Source organism: Erpetoichthys calabaricus, chromosome 4 (genome assembly GCF_900747795.2).
Source record: "Erpetoichthys calabaricus chromosome 4, fErpCal1.3, whole genome shotgun sequence".
NCBI classification, from domain to species: domain Eukaryota; kingdom Metazoa; phylum Chordata; class Cladistia; order Polypteriformes; family Polypteridae; genus Erpetoichthys; species Erpetoichthys calabaricus.
Window position 1 is genome coordinate 10,702,091 of NC_041397.2, and position 15,495 is coordinate 10,717,585.

Here is a 15,495-nt window from a genome sequence, read left to right on the forward strand (position 1 = left end):
TTGAGAGCCACACAGCCTTGACTCTCTAAGAAGACAAAAAGTAGGGAAAAAGAAACCTTGTGAAAGGCAATTCAAAGAGAGACCCCTTTCCAGGTAGGATGGGCGAGCAGTGGGTGTCAGGGGGGTCAATACAATACAATACACAGAACAGAACACAAGTAATCCTCAATACAATATAATAGTGCAATTGAAATATTACAAGTACGGAACAGAATTTAACACGAGAGCCATAGGTGAATGAAGAGAGGAGGGGAAGAATCGAGGTGGAGGCCGTGAATAGGGAATTAATAATAATAACTAGCCGACACCCGGCCGTGTAAGAATAGGAACGGAAAACGGTGAGAATGGAATTCAGAAATCAAGTAGAAATAAATACTTCTTGAAAGACGCAGTGTGCATGTAGAATTTCCGGCCAAGTAGGATTAAATGTGAAAGTGAAAAATAAATCAGGCTTTCCGAATTTACGTACTATGGCCATGGCATCCTGATAGTTTACAACAGCGCAGGTGAGCAGAGAGCTGAGGAGACTTCGTGCCAGCAAAGCAGCGGGTCCAGATGGAGTATCGCCACGACTGCTGAAGGTCTGTGCATCGGAGCTGGGGGGTCCTCTACAGCGCATCTTCAACCTGAGCCTGGAACAGGGGAGAGTCCCGAGGCTTTGGAAAACATCTTGTATCACCCCAGTCCCAAAGGTATCATGTCTTGGTGAGCTGAATGTCTTCCGGCCTGTTGCTCTGACATCACATGTGATGAAGACCATGGAGAGGCTGCTGCTTCACCACCTTAGGCCACAGGTTCAACACACCCTCAACCCTCTGCAGTTTGCATATCAGGAGAAGGTGGGAGCGGAGGATGCCATCATCTATATGCTACACCGATCCCTCTCCCACTTAGACAGAGGCAGTGGTGCTGTAAGAATTATGTTTCTAGACTTCTCTACCGCCTTCAACACAATCCAACCTCTGCTCCTTAGTGTCAAGCTGACAGAGATGGGATTAGATTCATACCTGGTGGCATGGATCGTGGACTATCTTAAAGACAGACCTCAGTATGTGTGTCTTGGGAACTGCACGTCTGACATTGTGGTCAGCAACACAGGAGCGCCACACGGGACTGTACTTTCTCCAGTCCTGTTCAGCCTATATACATCAGACTTCCAATACAACTCGGAGTCCTGCCATGTGCAAAAGTTCGCTGACGACACTGCTATCGTGGGCTGCATCAGGAGTGGGCAGGAGGAGGAGTATAGGAACCTAATCAAGGACTTTGTTAAATGGTGTGACTCAAACCACCTACAACTGAACACCAGCAAAACCAAGGAGCTGGTGGTCGATTTTAGGAGAACCAGGCCCATCATGGACCCCGTGATCATCAGAGGTGACTGTGTGCAGATGGTGCAGACCTATAAATACCTGGGAGTGCAGCTGGATGATAAACTGGACTGGACTGCCAATACTGATGCTCCGTGTAAGAGAGGACAGAGCCGACTATACTTCCTTAGAAGGCTGGCGTCCTTCAACATCTGCGATAAGATGCTGCAGATGTTCTATCAGACAGTTGTGGCGAGCGCCCTCTTCTACACGGTGGTGTGCTGGGGAGGCAGCATTAAGAAGAAAGACGCCTCACGCCTGGACAAACTGGTGAGGAAGGCAGGCTCTATTGTTGGCATGGAGCTGGACAGTTTGACATCTGTGGCAGAGTGACGGGCGCTGAGCAGGCTCCTATCAATCATGGAGAATCCACTGCATCCACTAAACAGTGTCATCTCCAGACAGAAGAGCAGCTTCAGCGACAGAGCGCTGTCACCGTCCTGCTCCACTGACAGACTGAGGAGATCGTTCCTCCCCCAAACTATGCGACTCTTCAATTCCACCTGGGGGGGGGGGGGGGGTAAACGTTAACATTTAACATTAGACAAAGTTATTGTCTGTTTTTTCACCTGCATTATTATCATTCTTTAATATTATTTATTGTATCAGTATGCTGCTGCTGGAGAATGTGAATTTCCCCTTGGGATTAATAAAGTATCTATCTATCTATCTATCTATCTATCTATCTATCTATCTATCTATCTATCTATCTATCTATCTATCTATCTATCTATCTATCTATCTATCTATCTATCTATCTATCTATCTATCTATCTAGTTTTGTTGCATGTATCTTGGACTTCCTGGAAATGTGGACGGTAATATGATCAATTTGCCTACACGTACTGTACGTTGTTATTTTCAGCATTTGCTTGCAGTGCGTCTGATAGTTCCGCGCGCAGATCTTGTTGATGTAATCTGAGATAGTTGAGATGCGCGCCCTCTGTTTTAACATACGCATCTACGGCGTACTGTTGGAATAGTTTGCCGCTGGAGTGCAAAATACTAAATGTATTCCTCATTGCTAATCTGTACGCGTAAAATTGGCATTGAGTAAGCCTTATTCGCTTGGCGGTTCTTTTATCGGGAACATGTTGTAAATCTTTGTGCCAGCCAATGTCTCCGTAAGGGATTAAAAGTGCGTAAACCATAGGATCGCAATTCATATTGAGCGTGGAAATCTGTTTACAGGAGTTGCCTATGGGATAGATGCAAATGTCCCTTTCGACAGGCGTTTCACCATCTTCTCCGACAAAAATCGCTGCAATGTCGGGGCATTGTATCATCGTAAATCCTGCCCAGGGTTTTCCTTGAAAACCATTCATACAGATGCTGTTGGATTGGACTGAGCGATTTCATGCAGGTGTTTGTATGATTTAGCGAAGGGGTTGATGGTTCTGAGCATGGAGTCTAGCTGGAGAAGTACATTTTCGCTGCATGCAGTGTTTGCTTTATTTTGTAAGCGTACTTCAGTAGCTTGTGCTGTGTCAAAAACATACAACTGTCCATATCCTGGAGAGGTAGAAGTGTTAGCATATAGTGGAGAGATTTGGTGATAAATTTGCCTGTGTATTTTAAAACAGTATGGTCCGTGGCCAGGAGGTTAAGTTATCTGTGCACCCATGGAAGCAAACATTAGAGAAGAGTTGTATTCTCGAATGTGTTCACGATAATGTTTATCTTATGATGTTTGCTGTGTAAGACACTGTTGTAAAGACACAGGTGGCTCCCACAAAGGTGGTAAAGCTACTTTACCGTTGTGGCAGCACCTCGAGTACTTGTTGGATGTATTACGCTCAGCAGACCAGTATAGTGCCTGACATGGAAGAGGACGAATAGGAATCGAGAAATGCCGTGTCGGCTGCGTGTGGTGGGACCGGTTTTGAAGTGGAAGCAGGACGAAACAGAAGAGAAATATATATGAGAGATAATAATACATTTTATTTATACAAGGCACCTTTCTAAGATCTCAAGGACACTGAATAAACAAAACTTAAAACATCATAAAATATAAAAATTAAAAGCCACTGTAATCATAGAGAAAAAGCCATTTTAAACAGATGGGTTTTAAGTTTAAGGTTGAAAATAATTTGATATTTCTAAGTTCAGTAGGTAGTGAGTTCCACAACGGCTGAATGCTCCGCTCCCCATGGTGGTTAGACGGGCGAGATGAACGTTCAGATGGATGGAGGATGAGGATGTAAGGTTAAGGAACGGAATGGCAACATGAAGAAGGTTGCATACTCCAGCAGCAGCATACTGATAATAACAATATTAAATTAAAGAGTGATAACAATGCAGGTATAACAGACAGTAACTTTGTATAATGTTAACGTTTACCCCCCCGTGTGGAATTGAAGAGTTGCATAGTGTGATGGATGAACGATCTTCTCAGTCTGTCAGTGGAGCAGGACGGTGACAGCAGTCTGCCGCTGAAGCTGCTCCTCTGTCTGGAGATGATCCTGTTCAGTGGATGCAGTGGACCCCCCATGATTGACAGGAGTCTGCTCAGCGCCCGTCGCTCTGCCACAGATGTCAAACTGTCCAGCTCCGTGCCTACAATAGAGCCTGCCTTCCTCACCAGTTTATCCAGGCGTGAGGCATCCCTCTTCTTTATGCTGCCTCCCCAGCACACCACCACATAGAAGAGGGTGTTCGCCACAACCGTTTGACAGAACATCTGTAGCATCTTATTCCAGATGTTGAAGGACGCCAGACTTCTAAGGAAGTATAGTCGTCTCTGTCCTCTCTTGCACAGAACATCAGTATTGGCAGTCCAGTCCAGTTTATCATCCAGCTGCACTCCCAGGTATTTATAGGTCTGCACCCTCTGCACACAGTCACCTCTGATGATCACGGGGTCCAGAAGGGGCCTGGTCCTCCTAAAATCCACCACCAGCTCCTTGGTTCTGCTGGTGTTCAGGTGTAGGTGGTTTAAGTCGCACCATTTAACAAAGTCCTTGATTAGGTTCCTATACTCCCACTCCTGATGCAGCCCACTATAGCAGTGTCGTCAGTGAACTTTTGCACGTGGCAGGACTCCGAGTTGTATTGGAAGTCTGATGTATATAAGCTGAACAGGATCGGAGAAAGTACAGTCCCCTGCGGCGCTCCTGTGCTGCTGACCACAATGTCAGACCTGCAGTTCCCAAGACGCACATACTGAGGTCTGTCTTTAAGATAGTCCACGATCCATGCCACCAGGTATGAATCTATTCCCATCTCTGTCAGCTTGTCCCTAAGGAGCAGAGGTTGGATGGTGTTGAAGGCGCTAGAGAAGTTCAGAAACATAATTCTTATAGCACCACTGCCTCTGTCCAAGTGGGAGAGAGATCGGTGTAGCATATAGATGATGGCATCCTCCGCTCCCACCTTCTCCTGGTATGCGAACTGCAGAGGGTCAAGAGCGTGGTGGACCTGTGGCCTCAGGTGGTGAAGCAGCAGCCGCTCCATGGTCTTCATCACATGTGACGTCAGGGCGACAGGCCTGAAGTCATTCAGCTCACTAGGACGTGATACCTTTGGGACTGGGGTGATACAAGATGTTTTCCAAAGCCTCGCTTTGATGGTGGAAAAGAAGAGGTGGGTTTACTACAAAGTAGAGCTGGGTGTCATCATCATAACAGTGAAAATTAATGTTATATTTACAAAAGATTTTGCCAAGGGGAAGAAGGTAATTAATACAAAGAAGAGGCCCCAGGACAGAGCCCACCTGAAGTAACAGCGGTGGGTTAGAATGTGAAAGTTTAAAGCTGAATGAACTGAGTGCGGCCTGAGAGGTAGGATCTGAGCCAATCTAGTGGAGTGTGGGTAATGCCAATTGAAGATAATCTATTAAGAAGAGTGGTATGACAAATAGTATCAAAAGCCACACTCAGATCACAAAGGATGAGAATAGGAATTAAACCAATTGGAGTGCGCAGAAGGCACCAGGAACTTTAAACTGCATATGTCCAGTCAGTCACACTGTGGATGTGATCGCTGGACCCCCGTGCCACAGGTCTCTTATGTTGTCAGGTATAAGCTTCCACTTAACAATTATGAAAAACAAAAGAGCAAACGCTGTCAAATATTTATACGGTGTCTCTCAAGAACAACGCAAACTGATCTTCGCTCTTCATCCCAGCGTTGCTCAAAATTCTTCTGACTTGCTTGGCAGGATTTCCATGTTTTAGACGGCTGGACGCTCATAACGTTAATTGGCATACGGTCCTTAAAGTTGGACCTGGAATGGACTGCAGTTGTGCCAAGACTGCCATAGTACAGATCAGGAATTGGGCCGTAAGATGCCTGTTGGCAAGAGATTCATAGGCTGATAGGTTGCTAATCAACATGCCACCCGTCCCCATCACTCCCTGGCACAATGATTAGTGAGTAAATCTGCCCTGACCTTGAAACGTCTGTCATCCTTATCAGGAAGTCAAGGAGCGTAGCGGAATGCCGCCATGTCCGTCCATAGACTCCACACACAAGTCGTATTCCTTCGTCGCTCATTACACCTGCGCGTGTTCTGAGTAGGCAAGGAGAGCATTGAACTCCCATGCCAAGAAGATTGACAGACTTGGCACATTTAGGGGTCTGTGGCAGTGCAGATTTTAGGGACTGAAAACAGTGCATTCAGGCACAGGAAGAAGGGGGGCATCTGTAGTCTGTAAACCACCGGTGTGTTTTCCTCTAGGGGGCACTAACTCCATGGAAATACATTTGTTTTGTAATTGTGGCATCTTAACAACAACAACATTTGTTTATATAGCACATTTTTATACAAATATTGCAGCTCAAAGTGTTTTACATGATGAAGAAAGAGAAAAAAGACTAAATAGATAAGAATTAAAATAAGGGAACACCAATTAATATAGAATAAAAGTAAGGTCCGATGGCCAGAGAGGACAGAAAAAACAATAAAACTCCAGACGGCTGGAGAAAAAAATAAAATCTGCAGGGGGTCCGAGGCCATGAGACCACCCAGCCCCCTCTAGGCATTCTACCTAACATAAATGACCTCAATCAGTCCTCATGGTATTCAGGGTTCTCATGGAAGAACTTGATAATGACGGTCATGTGGACTTCTGGCCGTGTAATCCATCAGTGTAGGGACATCACAGTGCTTTGATCAGGTGGTGGAGGTGCAGATCAACACCACAGAAAACCGGAAAAACAACAGAAGAGAAAGTAGGGGTTAGTACGGATTTTGAAGCCATCATGAATAATTAATTGAATATACAGAGCATCAGGATTAAACTAAAATGAAGTTATGAGAAAGCCATGTTAAAGTAATTAGTGTTTTCAGCAGTTTTTTAAAGTGCTCCACCATATTAGCCTGGCGAATTTCTATTGGCAAGCTATTCCAGATTTTAGGTGCATAACAGCAGAAGGCCGCCCGCCTCACCACTTCTTTTAAGTTTAGCTCTTGGAATTCTAAGCAGACCCTCATTTGAAGATCTAAGGTTATGATTTGGAGTGTAAAGTGTGAGACATTCCGAAATATAGGATGGAGTGAGATTATTTAAGGCTTTATTAACTACAAGCAGGATTTTAAAGTCAATTCTAAATGACACAGGTAACCAGTGTAGTGATGCTAAGAGTGGCGTGATATGTTCGGATTTTCTTTTCCTAGTTAAGATTCTAGCAGCTGCATTCTGCACTCATTGTAATCGATTGATGTCTTTTTTGGGTGGTCCTGAGAGGAGTGCGTTACAGTAATCTAGTCAACTGAAAACTAAAGCGTGAACTCATTTCTCACCATCTTGTAATGTTATAAGAGTTCTAACTTTTGCTATATTTCTTAAGTGAAAAAATGCTGTCCTAGTGATCTGATTAATATGTGATTTAAAATTCAGGTCAGAGTCAATAGTTACCCCTAAATTCTTTACCTCCGTCTTGACTTTTAACCGTAATACATCAAGTTTATTTCTAATAACCTCATTATATCCATTATTGCCAATCACTAAAATTTCTGTTTTCTCTTTATTTAGTTTGAGAAAATAACTGCTCATCCATTCAGAAACACAAGTAAGACATTGTGTCAGTGAATCAAGAGAGTCGGGGTCATCAGGCGCTATTGATAAGTACAGTTGTGTGTCATCAGCATAGCTCTGGTAGCTCACGTTATGCCCCGAGATAATCTGACCTAACGGAAGCATGTAAATCGAAAAGACCAGTGGACCCTGGATGGAGCCTTGTGGACCACCATATAGAATATCATGTGTCTTTGACGTATAATTACCACAACTAACAAAGAATGTTCTACCTGCCAGGTAGGATTCAAACCAATTTAAGACACTGCCAGAGAGTCCCACCCATTGACTAAGGCGATTTCTGAGAATATTGTGATTAATGGTATCAAATGTGGCACTTATATCTAAGAGGGTGAGAACAAATAAATGGCCTCTGTCTGCATTTACCCCCAAGTCAGTTACTACTTTAACGAGTGCAGTTTCTGTACTGTGATTTGTTCTGAAACCCGATTGTAACTTATCAAGAATAGCAGGTTTATTGAGGTGGGCATTAAGCTGCATAATGACTGCCTTCTCTAGAATTTTACGTCTTAAGTAACCTGAACCTAAATAGATATATTATAAAGAGGCGCTATCCCTCCCATAGTGATAAGGCTGTAAGAAATCACATAAGAGAAAATAACTTTGCTTTCTTTAATGACAGTTTACGCGGCATAACAGACGAGGAAGCCATGACAAGACCTTGTGTAGAGTCTGCCATTTTCGTCGCTGCGTTAGAACGATTTTCAGGATCGGATGACGTTATCACCCATCCGTACATTGGCTTCAAAGGTGTGCCGGGCAATGTTCCAAGGTTTTATACCCTTTCTCCATGTGCAGGCCCCCACTTACGTAACAAGGAAAAGAAGATCCAATGTCATGCTGACTCTGCCACACAGAAATAGTACAATGCCCATTTTGCAGATGTCTCTTTCTTGTCTTCTAATGCTTGCCTAGCAGTTCTAAATGACGAGCCCCTGTGTGCTAAATCTGGCCTATACATGTGAGTGGATTTATAGAATATTTTTTGTACAGAGCACAGTGACATATTAAACTTATGTACTTATTACACGGTGTCAATGAGGTGATTGGCTGTTTGCACACTCACAAGCAGATGCGATCAGTTCAGCCGATTTCCTTGTTAGTGCTCTAGGGGTCATAACTAAGGCACCATTTAATTACAGGGAGACCACTCTCACTCACACCAGTTTGCAATTAATCAATTAACACCAATTAACAAATAAACCATTAGCATAACCTAAAAAAAAATTACAATTAATTCCCTCTGTGCTTGAGCATATCTGGCTGTGTTCATAAAATGGGACTTGCAAAGCAATTCAGTTACGGGAAAGATTAGGAAATACAAGACGTCATTACAGCGAGTGACCTTTATGGTAATCAGGTGAATGTGGAAGTCTGATGTTGAATTATAGAGTGACCAGATTCTCAAAGTCCCCAAACAGGGACACTTGTGCACAGCATGTATGCCCCTGCATAAAGCCTCGTTTGTTTAATGGCTCTCATCATCATCATCAGAGAGGGATCGAAGGTCAGTGGGGAAAAAACAAAACACTTTTGCATGTAAAGTCACATCCGATTGCACCCAAACAAATAGGCACGTAATGTCTGTTATTGTGAGCGTCTTGGTCCTCCTTGTGATGCTCCTCAAATGTAACACAAGTTCCTAATCAAGAGCAGTTCCCCCTTTGAGGTTTCATGCGCACTTCTGTAAATGCATTGTGACGACATTTGTAGCACTGAAAAGCTTCATTGGATGGGTAGCCTGTTAAAACCTGAATATTGTGATACTTTTCAGTTGTTTATCAGGACATATAGCATGATTGGGGGACTGTCACTGTCACTGGGGCATCTAGGGAAATACTTAATGGAGGTGCGAGACTGTTTAGTGTAAAAAGTTAATAATGTTTAATAACTCTGCTTATAATGGCATACATGCTGCAGGGACCTTTCTTGAGATATAATGTATATCCTGTATAGATACAGTTAGGTCCATAAATATTTGGACAGAGACAACTTTTTTCTAATTTCGGTTCTGTACATTACCACAATGAATTTTAAATGAAACAACTCCGATGCAGTTGAAGTGCAGACTTTCAGCTTTAATTCAGTGGGGTGAACAAAACGATTGCATAAAAATGTGAGGCAACTAAAGCATTTTTTGAACACAATCCCTTCATTTCAGGGGCTCAAAAGTAATTGGACAATTGACTCAAAGGCTATTTCACGGGCAGGTGTGGGCAAGTCCGTCGTTATGTCATTATCAATTAAGCAGATAAAAGGCCTGGAGTTGATTTGAGGTGTGGTGCTTGCATGTGGAAGATTTTGCTGTGAACAGACAACATGCGGTCAGAGGAGCTCTCCATGCAGGTGACAGAAGCCATCCTTAAGCTGCAAAAACAGAAAAAACTAATCTGAGAAATTGCTACAATATTACGAGTGGCAAAATCTACAGTTTGGTACATCCTGAGAAAGAAAGCAAGCACTGGTGAACTCAGCAACGCAAAAAGAACTGGACGTCCACAGAAGACAACAGTGGTGGATGATCACAGAATCATTTCCAAGGTGATGAGAAACCCCTTCACAACAGCCAACCAAGTGAACAACACTCTCCAGGGGGTAGGCGGGCGTATCGATATCCAAGTCTACCATAAAGAGAAGACTGCATGAAAGTAAATACAGAGGGTGCACTGCAAGGTGCAAGACACTCATAAGCCTCAAGAATAGAAAGGCTAGATTGGCTTTGCTAAAGAACATCTAAAAAAGCCAGCACAGTCCTAGAAAAACATTCTTTGGACAGATCAAACCAAGATCAACCTCCACCAGAATGATGGCAATAAAAAAGGTATAGAGAAGACGTGGAACAGCTCATTATCCAAAGCATACCACATTATCCAAAGCATACCACATCATCTGTAAAACACGGTGGAGGGAGGCAGTGTGATGGCTTGGGCGTGCATAGCTGCCAGTGGCACTGGGACACTCGTGTTTATTGATGATGTGACACAGGACAGAAGCAGCCAAATGAATTCTGAGGTGTTCAGAGACATGCTGTCTGCTCAAATCCAGCTAAATGACGTGAAATCGATTCATGATAAAGATGGACAATGACCCAAAACATACAGCCAAAGCAACTCAGGAGTTTATTAAAGCAAAGAAGTGGAAAATTCTTGAATGGCCAAGTCAGTCACCTGATCTTAACCCAACTGAGCAGGCATTTCACTTGTTGAAGACTAAACTTCAGACAGAAAGGCCCACAAACAAACAGCAACTGAAAGCCGCTGCAGTAAAGGCCTGGCAGAGCATTAAAAAGGAGGAAACCCAACATCTGGTGATGTCCAGGAGTTCAAGACTTCAGGCTGTCATTGCCAGCAAAGGGTTTTCATCCAAGTATTAGAAATGAACTTTTGATTTCCAGGTCTTTAATTTGTCCAATTACTTTTGAGCCCCTGAAATGAAGGATTGTGTTCAAAAAATGCTTTAGTTGCCTCACATTTTTATGTAATCGTTTTGTTCACCCCACTGAATTAAAGCTGAAAGTCTGCACTTCAACTGCATCGGAGTTGTTTCATTTAAAATTCATTGTGGTAATGTACAGAACCAAAATTAGAAAACAGTTGTCTCTGTCCAAATATTTAGGGACCTAAGTGTATCTACAGTGCATCCGGAAAGTATTCACAGCGCATCACTTTTTTCACATTTTGTTATGTTACAGCCTTATTCCAAAATGGATTAAATTCATTTTTTTCATCAGAATTCTACACACAACACCCCATAATGACAACATGAAAAAAGTTTGCTTGAGGTTTTGGCAAATTTATTAAAAATAAAAAAACTGAGAAATCCCATGTCCATAAGTATTCACAGCCTTTGCTCAATACTTTGTCGATGCACCTTTGGCAGCAATTACAGCCTCAAGTCTTGTTGAATATGATGCCACAAGCTTGGCACACCTATCCTTGGCCAGTTTCGCCCATTCCTCTTTGCAGCACCTCTCAAGCTCCATCAAGTTGGATGGGAAGCGTCGGTGCACAGCCATTTTAAGATCTCTCCAGAGATGTTCAATCAGATTCAAGTCTGGGCTCTGGCTGGGCCACTCAAGGACATTCACAGAGTTGTCCTGAAGCCACTCCTTTGATATCTTGGCTGTGTGCTTAGGGTCGTTGTCCTGCTGAACGATGAACTGTCGCCCCAGTCTGAGGTCAAGAGCGCTCTGAAGCAGGTTTTCATCCAGGATGTCTCTGTACATTGCTGCAGTCATCTTTCCCTTTATCCTGACTAGTCTCCCAGTCCCTGCCGCTGAAAAACTAATACTTTCCGGATGCACTGTATGTCCATAGCCTGCAGCTCGGTCGCCGTGTGAGGCGGGGTTGCGTCCTGCGTCCCCCGGCCTCCCACGTAGTTGGCTGCCTGCCTATTTTACACGTTTGGAGAACCGCCGATGCCTCTTAAACATCTTAGATTCACAGGTGACGATTTGAGTAGTGGACACTTTGATGTTTATGAATGTTTCAACTCTCAAAAGCTGGATGCAAAGTTATCGATGAAACCAATTGTATGCTTACAACGCTTGACAGATGCCGAATGTCACTTCAACACAACAAGTCCTGCAAATACTAACGTAATTGAAACAAACCATGAAACTTAAACCGATTATGACAGCAGAAATCGAAGCTGTGAGAAAACAGTAAAAAGGAGACTTGTCAGACGTCGTCATACATTTTCTGATGCAGCTCGACGGAAACAACTTCGCGACACTGCCACCAAATACTCGCAGGCAAATCCACAAGTTCATAGAGACGCTGTTGCTAAATACTCACAGGCAAATCCACGAGTTCATAGAGACGTCGCTAAATACTCACAGGCAAATCCACAAGTTCATAGAGATGCTGTCTCTAAATACTCACAGGCAAATCCACAAATTCATAGAGACGCTGTTGCTAAATACTCACAGGCAAATCCACGAGTTCATAGAGACGCTGTCGCTAAATACCCACAGGCAAATCCACGAGTTCATAGAGATGCTGTCGCTAAATACTCACAGGCAAATCCACAAGTTCATAGAGATGCTGTCTCTAAATACTCACAGGCAAATCCACAAATTCATAGAGACGCTGTTGCTAAATACTCGCAGGCAAATCCACGAGTTCATAGAGACGCTGTCGCTAAATATTCGCAGGCAAATCCACGAGTTCATAGAGACGCTGTCGCTAAATACTCACAGGAAAATCCACGAGTTCATAGAGACGCTGTCGCTAAATACTTGCAGGCAAATCCACGAGTTCATAAAGACGCTGTCGCTAAATATTCGCAGAAAAATCCACAAGTTCATAGAGATGCTGTCTCTAAATACTCACAGGCAAATCCACGAGTTCATAGAGACGCTGTCGCTAAATACTCACAGGCAAATCCACAAGTTCATAGAGATGCTGTCTCTAAATACTCACAGGCAAATCCACAAGTTCATAGAGATGCTGTCTCTAAATACTCACAGGCAAATCCACAAGTTCATAGAGACGCTGTTGCTAAATACTCGCAGGCAAATCCACGAGTTCATAGAGATGCTGTCGCTAAATACTTGCAGGCAAATCCACGAGTTCATAAAGACGCTGTCGCTAAATATTCGCAGAAAAATCCACAAGTTCATAGAGATGCTGTCTCTAAATACTCGCAGGCAAATCCACAAGTTCATAGAGACGCTGTTGCTAAATACTCGCAGGCAAATCCACGAGTTCATAGAGACGCTGTCGCTAAATACTTGCAGGCAAATCCACGAGTTCATAAAGATGCTGTCTCTAAATACTCGCAGGCAAATCCACGAGTTCATAGAGACGCTGTCGCTAAATATTCGCAGAAAAATCCACAAGTTCATAGAGATGCTGTCTCTAAATACTCGCAGGCAAATCCACGAGTTCATAGAGACGCTGTCGCTAAATATTCGCAGAAAAATCCACAAGTTCATAGAGATGCTGTCTCTAAATACTCACAGGCAAATCCACGAGTTCATAGAGACGCTGTCGCTAAATATTCGCAGAAAAATCCACAAGTTCATAGAGACGCTGTCGCTAAATACTCACAGGCAAATCCACAAGTTCATAGAGACGCTGTTGCTAAATACTCGCAGGCAAATCCACGAGTTCATAGTGACGCTGTTGCTAAATACTCACAGGCAAATCCACAAGTTCATAGAGATGCTGTCGCTAAATACTCACAGGCAAATCCACAAGTTCATAGAGATGCTGTCTCTAAATACTCACAGGCAAATCCACAAGTTCATAGAGATGCTGTCTCTAAATACTCACAGGCAAATCCACAAGTTCATAGAGACGCTGTCGCTAAATACTCACAGGCAAATCCACAACTTCTTAGAGACGCTGTTGCTAAATACTCGCAGGCAAATCCACGAGTTCATAGAGACACTGTTGCTAAATACTCACAGGCAAGTCCACAAGTTTATAGAGACGCTGTTGCTAAATACTCACAGGCAAATCCACAAGTTCATAGAGACGCTGTCACTAAATACTCACAGGCAAATCCACAAGTTCATAGAGATGCTGTCTCTTAAATACTCGCAGGCAAATCCACGAGTTCATAGAGACGCTGTTGCTAAATACTCGCAGGCAAATCCACGAGTTAATAGAGACGCTGTCTCTAAATACTCACAGGCAAATCCACAAGTTCATAGAGACGCTGTTGCTAAATACTCGCAGGCAAATCCACGAGTTCATAGAGACGCTGTCGCTAAATACTCACAGGCAAATCCACAAGTTCATAGAGACGCTGTTGCTAAATACTCGCAGGCAGATCCACGAGTTCATAAAGACGCTGTCGCTAAATACTTGCAGGCAAATCCACAAGTTCATAGAGATGCTGTCTCTAAATACTCACAGGCAAATCCACAAGTTCATAGAGACGCTGTCGCTAAATACTCACAGGCAAATCCACAAGTTCATAGAGATGCTGTCTCTAAATACTCACAGGCAAATCCACAAGTTCATAGAGACGCTGTCGCTAAATACTTGCAGGCAAATCCACGAGTTCATAAAGACGCTGTCGCTAAATATTCGCAGAAAAATCCACAAGTTCATAGAGACACTGTTGCTAAATACTCGCAGGCAAATCCACGAGTTCATAGAGACGCTGTCGCTAAATACTCACAGGCAAATCCACGAGTTCATAGAGACGCTGTCGCTAAATACTTGCAGGCAAATCCACAAGTTCATAGAGACGCTGTCGCTAAATACTCGCAGGCAAATCCACGAGTTCATAGAGACGCTGTCGCTAAATACTTGCAGGCAAATCCACAAGTTCATAGAGACGCTGTTGCTAAATACTCGCAGGCAAATCCACAAGTTAATAGAGCTTCTGTTTCTAGGTACGATCCCAATATTAAAAAGCGGTTCATACAAAAACAACAGGTTTGGCTCAAAAAACCCAATTGTGGATTTGCATACAGCCACCGAAACTTTGTGACGCCACGAGACTTCAGGTCACGTGTCTGCAAAAGAACCTCATTGAGGCGACTATTTTTACTGGCAGTGGCTGAGGGGAGAGAGTTTTTATTCCTCACATTCCCGTTATACCCTCTGATCTCCCATTTCAATTCAAACGCCTCCAATTTCCAGTAAGGCTCTGCTTCGCAATGACAATTAATAAGTCTCAGGGACAGACCCTACAAAAGGTTGGCATTGATTTGAGGCAAGATTGCTTTTCACATGGCCAACTATACATTGCATGCTCAAGAGTAAGCTCAGCACACAGCTTGGTCATATTACAACCGGAGGGCCGAACTGACAATGTGGTATACAAAGAGATCCTTACCAAATAATTATTGGTATATTTTCCCTCAGTTTAAAAATGTTTACTTTTCCTCTTAACAATTTTAAGGCAGTACTTTGCGCTGCGAAGCACGGGTGTTTTGCTAGTTGTCAATAAAAGCCTTTGAAACTTCTGAAATGCTTGTCATTCTACTTCAGTACAACATAGAAACATCTGACCAAAAGATCTAAAAACACTGAAGCAGCAAACTTTGTGCAAACCAACACTCGTGCCATTCTCCAAACTTTTCGCCACAGCTGTACTTCAGCTTCTCCTTGACTGTTCTTTTTCTA

General features: G+C 43.3%; 1 protein-coding gene across 2 annotated transcripts in view; it reads left to right on the forward strand.

Moving 5' to 3' along the window:
* myo16 (myosin XVI) overlaps window positions 1–15,495 on the forward strand; it is a 774,098-nt gene that overhangs the window by 663,616 nt on the left and 94,987 nt on the right. The gene's annotated exons all lie outside the window — the stretch shown is intronic.